This window comes from Somniosus microcephalus, chromosome 6, assembly GCF_052327205.1.
Source record: "Somniosus microcephalus isolate GS21.2 chromosome 6, FLI_Smic_1.0, whole genome shotgun sequence".
Lineage (NCBI taxonomy): Eukaryota > Metazoa > Chordata > Chondrichthyes > Squaliformes > Somniosidae > Somniosus > Somniosus microcephalus.
Genome location: NC_140992.1, coordinates 89,631,023 through 89,637,022, shown reverse-complemented (window position 1 = coordinate 89,637,022; position 6,000 = coordinate 89,631,023). Strand labels below are relative to the sequence as shown.

At 40.0% G+C, this 6,000-nt stretch overlaps 1 protein-coding gene across 1 annotated transcript in view; it reads left to right on the top strand.

Annotated features, from left to right (window-relative positions):
- Positions 1–389: 389 nt before the first annotated feature.
- The window catches only part of pik3cb (phosphatidylinositol-4,5-bisphosphate 3-kinase, catalytic subunit beta), a 249,745-nt gene continuing 244,134 nt past the window's right edge, over positions 390–6,000 (top strand). Inside the window, exon 1 of the mRNA XM_085990511.1 lies at positions 390–728. The gene's annotated coding sequence lies outside the window, so the exon portion shown is untranslated. The remainder of the gene's footprint in view (positions 729–6,000) is intronic.

Sequence of the window (6,000 nt, the reverse complement as noted above, 5' to 3'; positions counted from 1 at the left end):
GGGTAATAACTGCGAACGCTGTTCATTCGCTGTTATTACCCACCGCAAATTCCAGGCCAATATGTTTAGATCCGAAAAGGAATACTAAATAAAAATACAGTTTCCCACATTGTGTATGGTAAAGACATTTTAAAAGTTTTAAATCAAACAACATTTTTGTTGCAATATTTGACAAAAATTGTAGACATCGATTATAAAACTTTTGAATGGTTTCCGAAAGAAAATCAGTGCTGAATACATAGGTGACATTAACTGCTAATTTATTATTTAGCGAACGATGCACCTCGACATAGCTTTATGTGCAATCAATTGTTAAATTGGTTTATAGAATTTTAAAAAAACAGTGACTAGTTCTACCGAAGGAGGGCTCTGTGTAAATGTATTTCCGGGTGAAATCTCTGCTGATTTTCCTGGTTTAGACTCTGTCTGTAGCGTCGCGACGAAGTTGGAGTTGTTCTCGCCGGTCGGGCTGGTTAGTTTCTCTGTAACCGACCTCGCCAGAAATAACCAGCCAAACGGCATTAAAAGTTACGGCGGGGGAAGAAAAAACACACAACACACAGCCCCGACTGGCCACTTGAAGATCAAACAGCGCAGAGACTGAATTAAAGAGTTTGGGCTTAAAAGTACCGGCAAGACTATTGAAGATCATTTGTGTTTGAAACCCGGGTCGAGTAAACCACTGCAGACTCATCTCGGATCGTTACAGACAAGCTTTTCTTTGAAAGGTATCTTTTATTCCTCGAATGTAACGTTTAAGTAACTGCATTTTTTTAAAGTAAGGAGTCTCTCTTGTGAGTGAAATTCAGGATAGTGGCATTACAGGATTGTTTCATGGGCATTTTTTGGCTTCGTAAAGTTTAGCTTGTTCACATTTTCTGGGTCAAACTTTGTGGGGAGTTTGTTGTGTGTGTGTTTTTCCCCCCTTAGTGATCAGCGTGTGACTGGCAGTCTCCGGTGGGATGAGGTGGGATCCGATTGCCCTGCAGGTAGATGCAGCTCTTTGAAGCACCACGAACACTGAGCTCATGGTGTTCAGCTGGCTGGGGTGGGAAGTGACCGAGATACTTGTGCGCCTGGTGGTGTACCCGCTGCCTATTGAACGACGTGTCTCCTGGGGCCATCTTAATGAAAACAAATGGTTCTCTGTGGTACTCACCGCATGTCTAAAGGCTTGATCAAACCTGCGTCAACACTGCGTGTCTGCCCAAGTGTTGCACAGAGACTAGCAAATCACGTCATTGCTCAGACGAGCTTTGTTTTTGCATTACGTTTTAGGCGGGGCGTCAGTTGTATTTACCTGTAGGGCTTTTTTGTCCTTTTTTCTTTCCAGGATCTCCTTTGCTTTTGTACATTTATGTATAACTATCCGCCCAAGAAAGCTTTCGTGCTAGCTTAACTCTACCTTTACGGATCATCGGGAGTGCATGTCTGAAATCTTGGGATGAGAGTTTGATCTGAAGAATGCAGTTGCATCCTCATTTTATCGATAGTTAGTTGACAATAGTGTCTGATTTCACATCGTGTTAGCGCCACCAATGGGGTGGCGATTAGTGCTCATTTCAGTCTGATGTCATTTCAGGCCAGTCACAAGTTAGGGAGACAGGACTGTAGCGACTGTGCTCCAACTCGGCACCGGTGTAGATACCTGCTGATGTTAAATGCCGAATTGCAGTAATGTTATAGATGCTGAATAAGTGAACGAGATATCATCAGACAGCACTGCTACTCTTGCTGTCCTGTGATGACTGACGTTTGCTGATGAATGATGAAAGTTGAGAGTGCCACTCTTCTACCCAGTCACCCACTGTATGTCCAATTCCTATTTTAAAGATTTGTGTTTTTTTGTCGTTGGGGATACGTTGTTTTTAACCACGAACTGCCAATTCTACCGACTTTTTTAAGTACTGGAATGATTTCAAATGCATTGCAAATATTCTAAAACTAACCTTGACATTATATATAAAAAAGAAAGACTTATATATTTATATAGTGCATTTCATGATCTCAGGACACCCCAAAGCGTTTTACAGCCAATGAAGTACTTTTGAAGTGTGGTCACTGTTGTAATGTAGGCAACACGGCTGCCAATTTACGCACAGCAAGGTCCCACAAAGGGCAATGAGATAAATGACCAGATAATCTGTTTTTAGTGATGTTGAGGGATGAATATTGGCCAAGACACTGGGGAGAACGCCCCTGCTCTTCTTCAGAATAGTGCTTTGGGATCTTTTAAATCCACCTGAGAGGGGAGATTGGGTTTCATCCAAAGATGGCATCTTCAACAGTGTAGCATTCCCTCCATCCTGCAGTGTCAGTCTGGATTATGTGCTCAAACCTCTGAAGTGGGACTTGAACCCACAACCATCAGACTCAGAGGCGAGTGTACTATCACTGAGTGTGGATCCATTTTTGTGGCCATTGCTTTTCCCTCAAATCCCATGAAGATGAAAATAGTGTTGCATGATTTTGTTTGGTGTGGACTTGCCATTTAATTTAGGCAAGAAGCCTGTATAGCCTATGTATTTTAGCAACTGTTGACATTAGGGAGTCAAATCTCATCTTTGCTTAATCTACATTTGAACAATATGACAATCTTTGATACGTGGAGGGGAGCAGAAAGTCTTTTGTTTTATTGGGGGTGGAAGTTTGAGGTCTCCTACTCTTGTTCAAGGTGTACAACCTGAGCATATCTGATCACAACATTTCCACAATTTCTTAGATCTGGATAGGATTACAATTTTCAATGAGGAAGAACTAATGGCCTTATGTGCAGTTTTTTTTTGAGGAACAGTTCTGATTTTATACTCAAAAGATATAATATACTTGTTGAAAGTTTGATAGCTTAACCATGAGCAAACTTAGCCATGTAACCAAAATTATAACTTGTTTGTTTGTATCATATAGCGTTTGGTAAAATATAAGGTGTGTGCTGTATATTTCTTCATTAACTTTAGTTAACAGTTAAACTAAAAATATAAAATGCTGGAAACACTCAGCAGATCAGGTAGTATCTATAGAGATAGAAATGTTTCACAGTCAACCTGGAACATTAATTAGCCCTGGCTCAGTGGTAGCACCCTCGCCTCCAAGTTAAAGGTTGTGGGTTCAAGTCCCACTCCAGTAACTTGAGTACAAAATCTAGGCTGTCAGTCCAGTGCAAGACTGAGGGAGCGCTACACTTTCGGCTGAGACGTTAAATCGAAACCCCGTCAGCCTTCTCAGGTGGACGTGAAAGATCCTGTGGCATTATTTTGAAGAAGAGCAGGCCAATATCTTCCCTAGCCAATATTTATCCCTCAACCAACACCTAAAAACAGATTATGTGGTCATTCATTTCATTGCTGTTTGTGAAAAGCACTATTTCAGTGCAAGTTCTTTCTTCTTTACCTTCCCCTCCATAGATTCTGCCTGACCACCTGAGTGTTTCCAGCATTTTCTGTTTTTATTTCAGATTTATAGCATCTGCAGTATGTTGCTTTCAGTTTATGATTACTTACTTACAATGGAGGTTCCTTCTGTTTTGACCTTGGTTGCAGTCCTAATGAACAATTGTCACAGAGGCTGTAAACTTATCAAATGATTTATAGGAAATGCATAATTCAGCATTTGTGTACTGCAGCATCATAATTGGTTGATCTTATTTTTCTTACTTGAGTGCACCAAGGCCCTGAAGATTTGTAAGCCATATAGAAATAACTTGCCTGCTCTGGTGTAACAATAGAAGGGGTGAGTGTCTAGTTTTATAACAGGCTACTTTGACATTGCAAACATTTTTTATACGTTCCAATTTTCTCCCTCTTTTGAAGGTGCTTACTTCTGCTAGGACCTGAACCAAGGGATCATTCTTCATGTGTAAGCTTAATAACGAGCACCAGCAGACTATTCCACATGATGGGCATTACACTGAGCTGATCTTGTTCTCACCTAATATTCACTTGCATCCTTTCCAGCAGGAGCCGGTGGGTAGCGATCAGGCATGGGAACCTTGACTTTTTTTTACCCCTTCCTAATCTAGGTATCCTGAGGACAGTTGTAACATCCCAGCTGAGATCAGACCATGGATTAAACCTGGTATCTTCTGGTCTTGTATGGCTTAGTATTACTGATTTAAGTAAGCTCTTGGAATGAATGGCTTGCTGTGATATTGAAAATACAAGAATGAAAAAGAAAAATGTGAAATTTGTCCATCCACAAAACAAACACTCAACCCTTTGTCTGATGAATTAGCTGTCTTTTCTACGCACCCATTTTAAAGATTTGCTTCTTATTCACCAGCACAGGCACTTTACTGTTCAACTGATCTATATTCTTTTCTTAAAATAACCCACTGTCAACCAGTTTTTAAATGTGGGGGTCATTAAATTCTAACAATCCATATAGCATTTTATGTTTTCCTCAATTCTAGAATTGAGAAGTCATGATAACCAATCTCACGACATCGAGCCCTTCATTGTACATGCCTATAATAAAGCACATGCATTTCAGTATTGAGTGTACTTTGGTACATTGGGTACAGACGTTGAATCATTTTCTTAATGGTCCTTCATATATCTCCTTCCAAATATAGTGAATCAAAGTTTGTAGAAGGCCACACTAACATGAGGCAGCCAACTGTATTATTCAATTTGGGAGAAAATTGCTTCTTAATATATTAAATTTCTCCAGGATTATTCTCGGCAGTTACTTAATTATAAAACCAGCAGGAAAAATGGACTTGAGAAGAAACTTTTGTTGTGTGGAATATAAATTTCCACCTAGTGAATAGTAAATCAGTACACTTATTCTGGTTTAAAATATAAGCTGTACAGATTCCTGAGCCTGGAAACAAATAGGTATAGGCTTGTATCAAAGCCAAGATTCTGTTGATGAAGCCTGCAGCATGCCTGTTGCTGGAGTTGTGTTGGGGATGTTATTGTTATGCTAGCAGTTTCAATCCTAACTGGTCTCATTCAGAAAGTGGATGTTAATACTGGATGCTAAAGGCATGATGTTGCCAGACTGGGGCCTTTCAGTTTCAGGACCTGCTCTGAATATGACATTCTGACCAATAAATGTGTGGGTTTTAGCACATTATTTTAATTTGCACACCAAAAGAATTTTAAAAAGGTGTGATTATTGATGTAATGTATCCTGTTGACAAAGCATGCACTGGTGAATCTTTCTTCAAAGTCAATAATCTGCAGTGGCAGGGTTACGTAATTTTGCAAATTATAAAATTAGATTCGACTCATAGGATAGGAATGACTGTTTACAGTAGTTATCTACAGATGCTGGCTATGCAAGAATGAGCTGGGAGGGCCTAAGTGGCTTCTTAACATTCCTAAATTTACACTCCATTTACTACTGAGAGTGGCAAAGGACAGTTAAACAGATTATGAATGGAAGATTTAATGCTGTAAATTTTGTCAGCTTGACTAAAATGCACTTTTTTGATTGTATAAATTAATTATTTGTTGAGGATTTGAATAAATACTTGAAGGCAAAAAAATTGCAGGGATATGCGGAAAGAGCAGGGGAATGGGACTAACTGGATTGCTCTTCGAAAGAGCCGGTGTAGACTCGATGGGATGAATAGCCTCCTTCTGTGCTGTACTATTCTATGATTCTATGAGAGAAAGCACTATAGTGCTTGTTCTCCACCCTAAAGAATATTTTATGTATCTACCTGAGTATTGATGGTTGAAATCAACCTTCAAAGAGATGATTGGTCCAGAAAGGGTCTGCTTGGATGATGTATCCAATGGATCCATTTCTAGTTGACTACCGGCCACATGAAGAGGGCTCGGTAAAGAAAGAACCTGCATTTATATAGCGCCTTTCATGGTCTCAGGAAGTCCCAAAGGGCTTTACAGCCAATGAAGTACTTTTGAAGAACTTTCCTTGAACAGAAGCCCAACCAGTCCCCATCCACTACTACTCTCCTCCGCCTGGCTGAATTTGTTCTCACATTGAACAACTTCTCCTTTGGCTCCACTCATTTCCTCCAAATCAAAGGTG